The following is a 16,795-nucleotide window of genomic DNA, read 5'->3' as shown; positions in this document are numbered from 1 at the left end:
ACGCTACGTCAGAAAGACACATTTGTGTCTTTCTACAATGTCAGAATTTATTAAATAGCAATAATTTCACAAGCTTCCTAAGTTCTGTTGGCTGGCTGCAGTTGATGAAGCAGTCCTGGTGCTGGCGAAAGCTGCTGAGGCAAGCGTTTCAATTTTAATTACTAACGGTGCCTCTCAGATAATACATGACACCTCACACAGTAAATGTATCACTGTATATACAAGGAGGAGGGCTGCTGAGTGGCTGCAGAAGGGTTAAATGGGCCACAGAAGTTCTCTGGAAGTTCCAAAGAGGCCTCAGTGGGAGCCGGAAGCTGCTAGATATTAAAGGTCCCAGTTGGAGGTACTGGTCACTGGTTAAGTTCCAGGGTCAAGCCTTGCTGGAGGATCAACAATGAGCTGAGCGTCATTGTCTAATCGCTTTTCTAGGCAGGGTGTGGAACCATAGAGGCAAAGGGCAGGACTGCATACAGGCAGACAAACTGTCAGACAGAAGGACAGGCTGATAGCATTGGGAGTAGGCTGTGTCAACAGTGGTGGCAGCCAAGTTTAAGTTCCTGGGGTAATTTGGAGTTTTCTGCCTGTCAGTCCCTTGATGGACATTCTGGGTCACAAGAAATCAAGTTAGTGGAGATTAATGGAGACCACCGCTATCATCATGTTAGGTTTCCGGCCTCATTACAATCCAAGTCGGGGTTAAGAACTCTTTCCTCCGCTTGATGTGTCCAATGAGTTTTGAGGCCTGTTTTTCTGATAAGATTGTAATATGTCCATGTGCTGAATTGGTCACGATTTACTTTGAAAAAATCTATAGGGTGGCACCCATTTTACCTTCAGGAGTAAGTTTTCAGTCTGTGTGTCTGGGGTGATGACAGACAGACGGCATTAATTGTGTGTCCAGCAAGGCGCAAACTCATTCTGCCTCTGTGTTTGCTCTCAAAATGAACTCAAAGGCTGCTTGTAAAATGAAATCACCCAGGGCAAGCCAATAGCCCCATAACCACCACCCGATAGGTGGAGGAACTAAGAGCAGGACACACAGCCTGGCCACAGCACTTCACTTCTAGGAATATAGCCTAAGCAAATGTTTGGCGACACTGAAAACACTGGAGGAGAAGATTCCCCAGAACTGTGGCAGGAGGACAATGGAAACCATCGAGATGACTCAGATCTGCGGTTAATCACATTATGCATCTTCCTAAGAGGAATGCTATTCATCTGTTTACAATGGCCTTTTTGTTTGGCTGGTCAGCTGGTTGGTTTGGTTTTCACCACGCTGTAGGTTTAACCCGTGCTAGGCGAGCACTCTACAACTGAACTACATTTCCAGTTCACACTCCCAATGAAACACAAAGGTGCAAACAATTCATAGTTATGAGTTCAGATGCTTTATAACTTTGACAATGGAAATCTGCAGCGAAGATTTCATGATAAAATGGTTTTGGTTTTGCTGTTGTTTTGGCTCCTTTGAGATGGGGGCTTACTCTGTAACCCTGCCTAGCATCAAACTTGCAATGACCCGGTGACCTTTGCTTACCAAGGGCAAGGCTTATAAGCATGCACCTCCACACTTGACTGAAACCTTGACTTTAAAAAAAAATCAAGATATAGCCAGGTGGTGGTGGCTTATGCCCTTAATCCCAGCAATTGGGAGGCAGAGGCAGGCAGATCTCTGTGAATTTGAGGCCAGCCTGGTCTACAAGAGCTAGTTCCAGGACAGGCTCCAAAGCTACAGAGAAACCTTGTCTCGAAACGCCCCCTCGCAAAAAAGAAAAAAAAAGTCAAGATATAAAACTAAGTGGAATAATTTAAAATCTTATAAGGACCATATAGTTTGAAGAGACTCTATTAAAATTTTTCCAAGATACAGTTTCTATTATGTTTTTATAAAAGTATTTCAATATTTTTACTATGCCTATGTATTACTTTAATAGAAAAACTATAAATGTTATATATATGTTAGCCATAGGTTCCCCAACAACACTAACACTTTTAATAATATTAAAGCTAATTTCACTATTAGAATATATTTGGACAATCCAAGATGACTTTTAGTAACAAATGTGGGGAAAATGTTGATTTTTTTTCAAACATAAAATAACCCTAGATTATGAAGAGATTCTAATGAATAATCACTGGGAAAAAAATCAAGAAGGAAGGTTAAAAAAGAAATAGTTCTAAGATTTCTATTGAGCTAAGCCTAGTCACAGGGAGGCCATGCTTTGACTCTGAATCATTGGGGACTTGTGGAGTGATTGCCACCTGCTGCATCCACCCACCAGCCTCTCTTGGACTTTCTGCTCATTCTGCAATGGAAACGGTAGCTGGTAGGCAGGGAGAGAGGAAACTTCACAGTTACCCCTCGCAGATAATTCTCTGAGTCTCTTTCTTTGAGAAGTATTATAAACAAAAGTAATAACTTCAAAAATAAAAGAACAAAAATTGATGTAGGCGCCTGGTTTTAAAACTCAAGGTCCATGTCCACTACTTGAACTACAAGCTGAGAGGCCTACACAATGGCTTCCAGCTAGGAAACAAAAGAGCGGCAACAGGGGAGGTTTTGAATGGGTCCTTGAGTCTCTAGCCCAGGGCAAGCCATTCTCTCACTAAAAAAAAAAAAAAAAAAATCTGCTACTTAGAGTGTTCCTCACTTCCAAGACAAGGAACGAGGGCTCGACAGAAAAAAACAATATCTACTTGGAAAAGGAAGTATGTGAAAACGGTTATAGAAAATAAAAATTTTCACTCATTTTCACCCTGCCTCCATTCTAGACACCCACTACAGATGCCTCCAGGGAATGAAGAAACACAAAACCTACAGCAGGTGTTACAAAGACAAATTTTAAAATTGAAAATAAAACAGCAGCTTTGTTTCTAGGATTTAAAATGCTTTTATTAGGAACCAACACAACACTTTGCAAGCACATTCAAAAGCATTCTGCCTTTTACGTCCAGCGACACGCCTTCTGATTTTCTCCAGCATATCCTACCACAATAGAAATATTATGGTTTTCCTCCAATCTGCCTTATATGTCCTCCATGTCTGAAATGTCCCCTGTAGGCTCAAGTGCTTGAACACTTGGTCCCTAGGTAGTGGCACTTACCTGAGAGACTGTGGGACATTTAGGAATTTGGACCCATCTGGAAGAAATGAGTTACCCGTGGATGGGGAACAAACTTGGGAACTACTATCTGGCACTACTTCCTCCTGGGCTCAGTTTGCTTCCTGACCAGTACCATGTAACAACAGCCCTGATGTTGATTCCCACCAGCACGGATCAACTGGATCCTCTACCGTACACTCCCAGCCATGCTAGACTCAAGCCTCAGGACAGTGACTAAAGTCCGTTTTCCTCCCATAAGTTGCTTTTAGCAGATGTGTAGTAAGAAAAGCAGCAACAGTTACAAGCTAAGATTATCCTTTTGTTTTCCTATTTTGTTGTCCTTTTAGTTTTTGAGGCAGACTCTCCCTATGTATCCCAGACTGACCTCAAATGCTCTATTCCCCTTCCTCACACTCTGGAGTGCTAGGCTTACAGGTACACACCAGTACATTCAACTGGCTTATACTTTCCAATCTTTGATTTCCTGACATGAAAGCGAAAGGGAAACTGACGATTCTAGTGGAATAAAAGAAGATCACCAGGTAGGGGACAAGGAAAGGAAATGGTGCATGGGGGAGAATATGCTTTAATTACATTATATACTTGCATGGAAAGAGACTTGAACAAGCCAGTTTAATAAAACTTTATAAAAGTTAAGACACTTTCAATGAAACACAAAGGCGTAAACAATTCAGAGTTATGAGTTCACATGCTGTATAACTTTGACCATGAAGTCAAGGGGAGCACTTCCATAAGAAATGACACATGGATGTATGTGCACCTGTGTAAGAGAAACCGAAAGTCAACACAACTGATCGTCATGTGCAAGAACATCCTGCTTAGAAATCCTACTTCCTCCTGTACTAAAAGCCAATCTTTTGTTATGCTTGACTTCTGCGTCCTTGCCTACTTCTAGATTTCCAGAAGCCTTTACTGGAGTGGGTGGTTAATAGAACTGTCTGTAGACACCATCCTCCACACTTTTTTTTCCCTATTGGTTCAGAGGTCAATAGACCTCAAAAAAATGTAACTGCAAGGTTGCTCATTCTCTGTTAAAGACTCAGTCTGAATTCAGCTCCACAAGGCAGGTCAGTGAGTTTTCAGACTTGCGCTGGTTTTAAAGCCACAACGTCCCTTTAAATATTATTGAAGAATTAATCGGTGATTAAAAACTTTAGTTGTCAAAGAGGAGACTCTTTCATTCCTGATTTAGTTTTACACGTTCCTACTGGACTAGGATTCCCAAGAGCAAACATCCTGGGAGTCAAAGCAGACAGGAATAAGACGAGCTTTGTGGTGTGGCCTGGGAGGTACAGACCAACCAAAGAAGGAAAAGTTACTACCGGGTAAATGTCGAAGTGAAACCAGCCTCTGAGAAACCAAAACTGCTCGGTTTCAGATTTAATTCTTCAAACTTATATATGAATTACAATGTTTAAATGAAAACCTTTGAAATTTAAATGAAGCCACAGGAGACCACTGTATGAAGTAGCTAAGGGCTCATCTGCTTCTATGCCTGAATTTCCCATACTTGCTCCCTAAATGAGGCTACCTAAATTGAAGTCTGACATCTGACTGGGAGAAAAAAAAATAGATATCCTCATTCTCCATACTTCTTCATCTTGTGTACTTGAAAATAGCCCCAAAGGAACAGAAACTAACCAGAGACTGGTTTTGAGAATAGAGATGAAGGAGGAAGCTTGATTCAGCAAATTACAGCAGGCTGGAGAGATGGCTTGGCAGTTAAGAGCACCGAGTGCTCCTTCAGAGGGTCCAGATTCAGTTCCCAGGACTCACATGGCAGCTCCCAACCATGTGAAATTCCTGCTCTCAGAGGCCTTGTAGGTACCAGGCATGCATCTAGTGCACATAATGTACATACAGGCAAACGCGTAAACATGCAGAATAAAGATAAGTAAATCTTAAATCTCTTCTAAAGGAGAATCATGGCACATTGTGTAGTGTCATTTAGTCTAGATGTGAACGCAGTCAGGGCTTTTCTCCCAGCAGCTTGGAAGGCTTCGAGGACCCACATGTTACAAGTGCAAAGCTCCGTCTTTTTCTAAAGGCTGGCAGAGGCCAGCTCAACACAAATGCTTCTACACAAGGAAGCCTAGCGTAGCCAAGCCCCCTCCATTAATCAACTGACTAAGCAGAATGCAGGGAAGAGTAACTAACCATTATTTTCATCAATCGGGCCAAAATCAAACAGCATGAAAACCTTTCAAATGCTTAAGAATCATATTGCTAAACGAACACCAAGTGTTGGCAACCCAGACACTACGAGGAATCCAAGCCAAAGAGAATCTAATAGGACAGCTTGTGTTTTCTACAAGCCAAATTGTTTACAGGCATTGAAGAGCAAACTTGAAGGCTCTTGTAGTACTTCAACAAGTACCAGAGACAGACGAACACAAAGCCAGCTTTCAAAGCACGTAGCCTAAGCACCATGGAACCAAAAGCTTCCTGACCCCACCTGTATTTCATCTGCCTGCTTTCACGTTTTCGTTTCTGCTGGTAAACTGGAGGTCTTATGCTCCTTCATCATGGACTGACCACAAGCTGCCTTGTTCTGTCGGAAATTGCCTTCACTTGAGCTGGAGACAAGGAAAAGAGTGTGCTCTTGTTGCTGTCTAGCAGGGCTGTGCATATATATTCTTCGAAGAGGCCCATGGATGGGTTTTCCCTAGCAGTCACCATGGTGACACCTTCAGTAGTTCTGAGGGAACATCTGCCTTCCCTTTCTGGCTCAGTTCCTGCCTGATCATGAAGAGCCTAAGGGTTAAAGGCGGGGATGCTGTTGAGTGGTACAGCTCGGATGTACCTACCAGGTCTGGAATCCTGAGATTGACTCTGAACCTGCAAAAGGAGAAAATGGCTTTTCCTAGCAGAATCTGTCATCCACAGACTGCTTATCAGGTTTGCTGTTCATGCTTAAGCTGTCTCTAACTTGTCTTGGCATTTAAAATGATCTTTTATGAACTGGCTGTCCCTTCACTAATGCTAAGTTCCCTCCATCTACTATAAAACCTATGAAATATTGCCCTGTCTTAGCATAACTAATATCCTAAAATTTCGCTAAGATCAAGATTTAAACTCGGTGACACTTGCTTCTATGTTTCCTAATGGTGCATGTTCCTACCTGTCCAAAACCATTACTTAACTATTGTGAACATATACTCGTCGTTCTAGCAATTTGAAGACAATGTACAGGATAGTTTTGCCAGTTTCACACAAGCTAGCGTTATCTGGGAACAAAGAAACTCATTTGAGAAAATACTGACACCAGACTGGTCTGTGGGCATGACTGTAGGGCACTGTATTAATTAATGATTGACGTGGGAAAGACCAGCCCACTGTAGATGCTGGCGTCCCTGGACATGTAGTCCTTAGATGTATAAGAAATCAGCCTGGGAAAGATTCAGAGAACAAGCAGTGCTCCCCCATGGCCCCTGCATCAGTTCCTGCCTCCAGGTTCCTCCCTTGAGTTCCTTCCCTTCTCTCAGTGACAGAGTGTGACCTAGTAGTTGCAAGCTGAAATAAATCCTTTTCTCCCAAAATGCCTTTGATTCTGGTGTTTAACACAGTAATAGAAACCCTAAGACAGACACTCTCACCCACAGCAGCAGGCCAGCCTTATTCTCCTTTGTCTGGTAAAATACCTATGAAATTAAGTGATATTCCTTAACTCTTAATTCAGTTCTCTGTTTGCCTAGTGACTCTGTACTGCAGAGGGCACCCTAGAGGTGTATCAAATGACCTCCAGAGAAGCCAGAGCAGCATTGTATTCCAGCTGATCCTTAAAAAAAGAAAACACACGAAGTGGTTCTAACCCTGGGAAAGTGCAGGTGGAAGGATCAGGGATTCCAGGCAAGCCAACCCTACCGAGGAGGATCTCGTCTCGAAAGTGCAGTGCTTTGCAATCTCCATGTGCTGTGGGACAATGGTTTGTACCTATCAATTGTGTTTTAACAAAATGTTGATTGGCCAGTAGCCGGCAGGAAGTATGGGCAGGACAATCAGACAGAAAGTAGAGGCAGGGCAACAAGAACAGGAGAATCCTGGGAAAAGGAAAGCTTAGTCTGCAGCTGTGACCCAGACACAGAAGAAGTAGAATGTGACTGCCTCGCTGAATAAGGTACCGAGCCACATGACTAGCATATACAAGAATATTAAGCTAATATAAATCATAAGAGTTAATAAGCAGCCTGAGCTAATGGGCCAATCAGTTTATAACTAATATAAACCTCTGTGCGATTTCTTTGGGACTTAATGATTGTAGGAACTGGGCAGGATAAAAACCCCAACAACCTCTGTGTGCAGTTGAGTCACTTGGGATCTCTTTAAACAGCGGCGCTGCCTCAGTGGGTCTGGGTCTCGCAAGGGTGGTGATTGTAGATGCACCAGCTACTGCTACTGTTCCATGCTGTGCTCTAAGTGTGAAAACTGCAGACTGCAGGCCCTAAGAGCTCATCTCCTGACATTTTCTCACATAGTTCTTTTCCTCTGCTTCATCTGCAATGTTTTGAAGGTGACGGCTCCCATAGTCTGGGGCATTTGAATACTTAGCTGCCAGTTGGTGGCACTATTTTGGGGGACTTAGGAAGTGTGGCCTTGTTGGAAGAAATAAGTCACTGGGAGCTGGATTTGAGGTTTCAGAGCCTTGTACTCAGTTTGCTTTCTGCTTTGTGCTTGTGTTTTGAAGATGCGAGCCCTCAACTTCTGGCTCCAGCCACCATGCCTTCACTCTATCATCATGGACTCTTATCCCTTAAGCCCAAACAAATCTTTTTTTTCCCCTATAACCTGTCTTGGTCATAGTGTTTCATCACAGCAATGGGAAAGTAAGTAATACAGCATCCATCCATCGGCTACCCTTGCCCACACTGCAGTGACCTGCCCCAGCTTGCCTGTCTTTCATGCACTGCCTGCCTTGGCCTTTCATCATTCTCTGTCCATCCCATGATTCCCACCATGCCCTCTGCAGTCTGGACCATAGTGGGAAAAACATAGTTGACCCACTCACCAACAGTATTAGCTAGATTTTTTTCTTCTTTTTTTTTTTGCCCTGCTTTTCTGTATGGCCCCCTAATTACTATCCTGACAGTGAAAGAAAGCTTCTGAGGCAAAGGGGAACGCTTTCTCCGAGCTGCTTCGACTTCACACGTTGGAGATACCTAATTCAGCTGATTCATGTTGGCTCCGAAGGTAATTGCACTGGAAATTTCCATTCTGCGGTGCCTCTCAAGTTCACCTGCCTGGCATGCCTATGATTCTCCCTCTCTTCAGCTAACCCCCAGGTTGAGATGCTGTGACAGCTTCCTAGGGAACATAGACTGTTAAAAATGTTGGAGCACTTCTGAAATTCTATCAGCTTGATGATATTACAGGAATGAATCACACGCCAAGGAATGTTGAAATTCAGCTGAAATGAGAATGTCTTTATCTAAATTCCATTAGACCTGGCACCTTTCAGAGAGTTCCCCGACAGGAACAAAACTCAAACACAGTGTCTGCAAGCCGGCCAAGCTGTCTTTATCTGAATAACCTTCATTTTCGAACTACTCTGTATCATTGACTTTAGAAAATTATCAGTCATTCCTTTTTGGTTTCTTGAGTAATTTACGTTTTGTTATTGTCAAGTTCAAGTATCCTTTACAACCTGACATCAGGGCTCTCCTGCCGTCATTATCGTAATCTCCTAAGCATACCTGAGCATGGATGAAAAGAGAGATTATGAGTTGACAAAAACTGTCTCTTTTCCAATATGCAGGAATGACTTGTCCCTAAAGCGGAGTGCGTTTACTCCTGAGCAACGGTTTCAAGCCCAACTAACGGCAGGTCTCCATCCTGTGAGCTGAACGGAGGTACTCAGCTCCAGGTTAAACTTTTAACTGGAGCAGGAAAGGGTCAAGTCAACCAAACACAAGCCAAATCATTAGGCACTGAAAAATGAGGAAATTACCGGGATGGGAATGAGAGAAAGGGGGCAGATTTGTCTAGAATTTCCTCCTTTGCATCAGCGCAGCTCTGATTACAGCCCCTGCATTTGCCTCTTTAAACAAAGACTGTCTTAATTACCAAAATGAGTTTTGTAACTATTACTTAGCAAGGCATTGCCTCACTCTCCCAATTAAGCAAATAAATCGTCTGATTTTGCAAGACTGATAGGGCGAACTCAGCCCCGGCCCTGGATCGGCAGCAGCGCCTGTTGGCAAGCACAGGCCACGGGCCTTCGTTCTCCAAGGCTCAAAGTTCATGAAATGCTCCCTAGCGTCTCACCGTTTCTTCTCTGGGTGAAAAAAAAAAAAAAAGACTTAGGAACTTGATTGGAAGTCTCAGTCTCAAACGCCATACAGGGAGCAACTCAGAGCATCGCGAGGGCCCTGGTTTCCAATGTGAGCCTGAAAATGACAAATCTTAAAAGCTAACATGCTAGGCCTCACCAAAGTCATTTATGTGACTTTGAATTATTAAAATATTTCTCAGCGGATGCCAAAGCTCTGATGTGTAAGGAAAAAACTAGGAATACAGACTGACTTCAGTATGCTTGAGAGAGACATAGATATGCACAGATGCTCCAACCCATATATCACACTAGGTGTGTGGACAGAATGTATGCACATCCTTCTATGTACTTTAAATCAAGTCTTGGTGGCTTCTCATACCCAGAGTCACATAAATGCAGTGTAAGTAGATCCTACATTCTATTGTTTAGGGAGCAATGACAAGGAAAAATATCTGCACAGGTTCAGTGCAGATACAGTTTTCAGTTTTCCTAAACATTTTCAACCTGAGAATATCTGAGTCCAAGAAAAGGGCTCCGACAGATATGAAAGATAATTATAACCAATTATGAATTATCAAAATGCAATTGTCTGCTGGGAATTTATATAAATCCCACTGACTCTGACTCCTTAGATTCAATGCTCAGATGCTAAATAGCCCCAACCCAGAATTCTCCCTTAGGCATGAAAATAAGGAAGCCAGGGTTCAGTGCAAGCAAGCAATCCTCTGGGGCTAGGGTGTGGAGAGAAAGAGCTAGTGGAAGCCCTGGGAACAGGTGTGACCGCTGGGAAGCTGGTACCATAATCCCACAGTTCTGGATCTGCTCCTTGCGTGCATGAGTTGCTTATGGATGACCTGCATCATCTCTAGCAAGTGTGTCTGTTAGTTTTCTGTCCTGTTCAGGTCTATTGTCAGAGAGAAAGAAGGATGAGTACAATGACATCCTTTTCATAGCATCCCCTTGTGCACTTTATCTATAGACGTCACTCAACCCGTTGGCCAAGAGACATTCTTGGTTAGCATCTGTCCAGAGGGCATGAAGCCCAGAACAAAGAATGGAAGCTGTTCAATAGAGGCAAAAGCCAACAGAATTATTTATGCCTTTAAAAAAAATTTATAGCCAGAAAATGGTTCAGTGAATTTAGAACTAATGAAGTGACCATCAGTATGAGCTGAGTTTTAAAGACAGGAGATATACAACATTATGTAATATCGAAGGTTTCCCTTTCCAAAAGTTACCAATTCATGAAAATATATTTTTTGAAGTTTTGAACATTAGAAAACTTGCATTTGTTCTCTATCCTTACATTAATATAAAATCTGTCTCCTCTATCACAAAGCTCACTTACCAAAATGCGGCTTCGTAAATATTACCCGGAACACATTTCCTAATGCCGTCACTTCATCAGACGAGAGGCTGAGAGCAAAATGACAAAGCTTCCTCAGCTCCTCACTCAGCAAAGCCATTATGTGCCTAAGGCAGGTGATTATTTGCCAGACTGACCCAGTGAAATATTTTATGACTTGAAGCCCATTGTCAACAGTATAATTTAAATATTTTAGAAAGCTTGATTATATAAGACCAGCTGATGAATGACTTGCTCAAAGTATATACTGTTTGATAAAAATCTAATGTTGAACAATAAATAACAGGGGTAGATTAGGCTTATTTAAAAAGCATCCTCATTATAAGACAAAGGGTAGCTGTTGCTACTCTGGAATATTTGCTGTCTGATGCCTTCTGTCGAGTAATAAAATATTAACCAAACATATGAAAAATCATAGACAAAATGAAGTTTGACAATGTTTTTTTCTGTTAGAAAAGAAATACTGAATATTTTAGGCCTTGTGGGATAGAAGGCTTCAGTTGTAACCCAAAGCACTTAGAGACAACAAATAGAAGACAAATACAACTGTAAGCCAATAAAACTTTATTAACTAATACAGATGATAAGCCAGACTGGACCATGAGCTATGACTTCCAACCTCTGTATAAGGCCAAAACCAAGGACAGCAATCAGATCTAGTCATGTTTTCAAGATTTGCCTGGTAAAAAATTTTAGTTAGTTTTTATAGCTTATTTCAATCGCTTTTTCGGTTACATTCATATTTTTACAAAAAGACAATGGAAAGTCTATATTAAGCACATAATCAGCTTAGCTGCTTTATAGGACATGTTCATTCCAGTAGCCTATGACCCAGGAAGATGTACTATTCGATGGCACAGACAACTCAACCAAGAGCAAATGATGTTCTGCTAGGACAGCCTACGTGTGTCGGGACCTTAGAGCCGGACTGAAATAGCAGGTACCAATAACACTCGTGATATGGTCCTAGTGAAGGATAATTGCCAGAAAAGTGGATCATGACTCTTGAGCAAATATGAACTGAGCATGTGTTAAAGATTTGGATGTGTGCTTTAATGAATAAGCCACCAAGTTCTCGAAACTGGTCCAAACACCCTTTGAAAAAGTAGGCAACTGGACAAAGAAATGTCAGGATGAGACTACTGGGTTAAACTTAACAACTAGTTACTGCCCAACAGAGCCATAAACTGACGTTACCTGTTCTCTACACAGAGACGATTGCACACACACACTCGGCAAAGGTCTTCAAGATAACCTCTGTTCTACTGTGTTGTAAATGGCTCAGTTGGCAGAAGCCCAGCCCTGCCAGAACGCCCAGCATTCCACCCAGCTGGTTTCCTTCTAAAGTATCTATTCTGAAAACATTGGCGCTGAGCCTATGTCTTCCACCTCTAGAACATGCTCTAAGCATGTTTTCAATAACTAAATATTAGCGTGGTGTCTTGTTTTTTTTTTTTAACTATGAAGTTAGGTGATAGAACTAGAAAATGAATGACCTCTTCTGCACCGCAGCCTGATGGAGTCTCGAAGCAAGGTTAACAACCTTCTCCCCAAGGTCTTCTGCACCAAACCTGAGGTTATAAAAGGTGGACATTTTGCACTCTGAGTGCCTGTATCCAGAGCCAGCTTTGGACAGCTAAATTGGCAGCAAGGAATTAGCTCCATAGAATTATCACAGTTGTTGCCATCTTGTAGAAATACACTTACTGGCATGAAAACGTATTCACACTACATACTTTAGTGAGAAAAAAAAATTCCTTTCTGTATGTAAATTTTCATGCATTACTTTATGTTGTTAGGGATTAAGAATCTCTCCCCATCCCTCTTACACATCATACAGTGGCTTGCAAAAAGGATGGTATGAGAAGAGAGGAGTGGAGAAACCTGGCAAACACAGTCTCAGCCAGATGACTAAGGTGTCAACTGAGGATCTGCGTTCACAGTCTCTCCTTGAAAGGACATAACAAGGTGGCACTTAATCTCTCAGGCTTCCCTCCCAAATGCAAGAACCCAGTCTGATCGTGAGAAAACCACGAGAAAATCTTGGTGAGCGGTATCTACAAGATGCCTGATGTATCAAAGTGGTGATTGATGGAGGTGGGTCTTGTATCTTATCTGTTGATTTCATTGGTTAATAATAAAGAAACTGCCTCGGCCCTCATAGGACAGAAAACTAGGTAGGTGGAGTAAACAGAAGAGAATGCTGGGAAAAAGAAGCTTAGTCAGGGAGTCGCCATGATTCTCCCGCTCCAGACAGATGCAGGTTAAGATCCTCCCTGGTAAGCCAGCTCGTGGGCTACACAGAATATTAGAAATGGGTTAGAACAATATGTAAGAGCTAGCCAATAAGAAGCTGGAACTAGCCAGGCCAGGCAGTGTTTGAAAGAATACAGTTTCCGTGTAATTATTTCGTGACATAAGCTAGCCATGCGGGCGGCCGGGTGCCGGGGACACAGCCCCGCCGCTCTTAATTCAACAGGTGATGGTTATCCAAAACAGAGACAGGTATGAGAAACCATCACATCCAGGAGGAGTGTGTGGTGTGGTGTTCTGAGACAGAGGAAGGAGGCGAGATTAAAAACTAGGGAAACGGGCATGGAGCCTGGACTTCAGTTGTTGGTATTGCCTTAACACCGAATACTTAATCATGAAAAATGTACCACCACATCTGCAAGATGATAGTAATGAAGAATAGAGCTATGGGACATGTTGAAATTGTATTACCTTTGTGCTTTTCCTAGGAATCTATGAAAAGATTTAAAATAAAATGTTTATGAAATATGTCTCTAGCTTTTCATTATATATTTTAAGCCATTTGTTTTGACTTTGTTATGATTTTTCACTCACACATATTTTGCCCTCATAGACTGGTTCATGTGAAGGAAACATATTATGTAGATTTATGCTTCTGTGCTTTGAGAGCCACTTCTCAATCTCCAGCGCTTTTTTCTGCATGTATATGCTTCACAAAAATGCTCCCCGGTCTGCTCTTAACACTCCCCTTGAAGAGAATTCTCTTCATGAATGTGAAAGATTGTAACTTCAATTTAATGAGATTTAAAATTCTTTGCCGGACTCACATGATTGATTTCTTATCATATAAACTATCTTCTGTAATAACATTTTACTTTATGAATACTACCCCAATGTCCAAGCTAATTCAATGCAGCCTGATTGTTAATGAGAAAAATTGTGAAAATATTAAACACAGACCCTGATTTATAAACATGCCAATAGGCTCTGGTGTGAAAACTGAGCTTAGCAGGAAACTCTGCTATCAGAGTTGATTTGTGTCCTAAACATCAATCCTCACTTGCTAAGTGGTCATATTATCTCCACACTGAGTTACTTTGAGGATAAACACTGTGGTGTAGGCATGCATTAACTTTATTCTGTGTCCAAGAGATGCTTACTAGTTTTAGAAGGCTAAATCAGAAATATAGATTGCATAAGTGTCTGAGAAGCCCTTGCACTCTTTAAAGAGATCATTCCTAGAACATTCACTAACTAATATAAATGATATTTAGAAAATAATTTTCACTGGTGAAGTAAACTGTGACAAATGAAGATTTATCTGGACTAAAATTATTAGACACACTCTAGGAATTACCACCCTGGAGTCAGCTAGGTACCCAGCAAGCCCATTGCTCCACTCAGTTCAGAGAGTTCCATACCCTCCAACTGCCCATCATCTTGGGGCCCCAGTGCTGCAGGGTTGGGGAGCATTATTTGTATCCTTACCAAAGTAGAGCTTTAAAGCCAAGCCTTTAAGTTCTTCCTGCAATCCCAGAACAGAGGCAGGAGGATCCTGAAGTTTAGGCCAGGTTGGACTAAACACCAAGGATCAGGACTGTCTCAACACATGCCAAACCAAACAGTGAACCTTCTAGATGGGAAGAGCAATTTATTGATCATTGCTGTGTGTATGGTTCTACTCTGAGCTCCCCACATGTAGAAACACAAGTAGTCTCCTTGTAGCTAAGATGTGCAGAACAAGATGGGGAAAGGTAGCCCAGAAGTGTGGCAGAGAAAGGTGATGTGGGTGGCCTCGCTGCCAGGAGATGCTGGTGAGAGATGCCCTCCCTAACTCACAGCACTTTGGTTATGTGTGCTGAACATTCCAAAGTCAGAGGCTCCATAACAAAGCCATCATAAGATTCAGCAAATGCCTAGAGTAAACGCCACAGCTCTGCTTCTCCAGCACCTCCTTCTCCTCTCATGGAGATACAAATATCTCCTTTTTATTTCAAATGTTTATTTGAGTAGCGGTGCCTTCATTTTTCAGGGGAGATTTGAATCTCTTCTCAAATGCGAAGAACCTCATTCAGAATTTTTATTTTTTATTTCACTATACTTTCCAAAGAAACATTTGAATGCTCTTGAATTAACATGTTGAAAACTTTTGTCCCAGGACTCTGGATGGTGTAGTCAACCCCAACATTTCAATCTATGACAAATGTCATTACCTACCCTCCCTCCCGTGAAGTGATGTGGTAGTGACTTGGGTGGACCAGAAGAGTCCCTGGAAAAGAAAAGAAGGGGGATTAGGGAGGAGAGAAGAAGGGAAGTATAAGGATGGAAGGAGAAAAATGTGGAGATGGGAGGAGGAAGAACAGAAAAGCTGGGACAGTGGATGTCCTCCATCACATAAGCAAAGCATCACAATGTTGTCCAGAAAGTCTTCCCTGAGCGGGTTTCAGCTTGTGCATTTCCATCATTTTATTCAAGATCACACTAAATGAACCTCTTTTTTGTGACTACTTCATCTTCTCTTTGTTCCCTACTAACTTTCGCCTTCCCAACTATGTATTTTCTATAAGGATCTCATTAATAATCTGTTTTAACTATGCCATTTTCTTCCTGTGCGGCTCTGGTTCTTCTTCCACTCCCCCCCCCCCCCGGGTAGCCTTCAGTCCTTCAACCAGGAAAATAATCCCATCATTGTTCAATTATTGTCGAGAGTGTCAAGAGTGCCATTTCGAACAACTGGGTATCAGGACCCTTGATAGATTCTAGTGCCATCATAGACATCTAAGAAGAAAATTGAAGTACATTTTTCTAGGACAGAGTATGGAACTGGCCAGATAGACTCTGGTATCAATGGGATGTGGGCACGAAAGAGATAAAAGAAAACCAAGCCTTAACTTACTTCTCTCAAACGCCTATGAAAGCCTGAAATCTCACTGGAGACGGAAAGAGGGGAAGGGAAGGCTAAAGGGTCAAGAAGGCAGAGGGGGGGGGATGAGGGTGACACTAAAGAACAAATCTTATAGATGCATCTATAAAAGCAAACCTTAACCCTCATACTCAGCATCCAAGCCCAAGCTCCCCAAAAATAAAAAAGGCACTCAGTACCAATAATAGACTTCTATAACCTTCACACTAAACACTTAACCTTGAGCCCCCACAGGTTTCTAGTTCCCCTCTCTTAAGGCATGCCAGGAAGTTTTTTGTGAAATTATTTCAATGTATCAGTAAGCATCTCCAACATTCCTAGAGGTGTTCATATCCTAGAAACAGTGGCCGTGGTGGGCAGCCTCTCAAGTAATAAGTGGACCAAAATAGGAGAAGTGTTAGCCAAGCAGAAAGTAGTGAGTTGATGCTGAAACGGGAAACAGGCATAAATGTGAGGCATGCTCCTTCGGGGTTTAAAGCAATCTCTTTTTTTTTTTCACACATTAAAGAATGTGTTATCCTAAAAAGTAAAATAAGAACCAGCTTGGATACGTACAAAAATACCATAATCTTATTGAGTAACAAACAGTGTTGAAAATCCCTTTAGTATCTTAGGAACTACTGCTTGGAGAAGAACTCTCAAATATGTTTTCCACATAAAATCTACATCTTTAGATATATGTGGTTAAAAAGGATACAGTATGTCAAGTCTATATTATTTGCTTTTATTTATCCAATTTGAGAAAAGTTCTCACGGTGTCGTCAAGATGGGCCTCGAACTCCTGAACCTAAGTGATCCTTTCCTCGCATCATCCCTAGTAAATGGTATTAAATTTTGCCACCAGGCTGTTTTTAATAGAA

This window comes from Alexandromys fortis, unplaced genomic scaffold (assembly GCF_014885135.2).
Source record: "Alexandromys fortis isolate MF-2015 unplaced genomic scaffold, M_Fortis_MF-2015_v1.1 scaffold_85, whole genome shotgun sequence".
Taxonomy (NCBI): Eukaryota; Metazoa; Chordata; class Mammalia; order Rodentia; family Cricetidae; genus Alexandromys; species Alexandromys fortis.
This window is presented reverse-complemented; position numbering follows the sequence as displayed.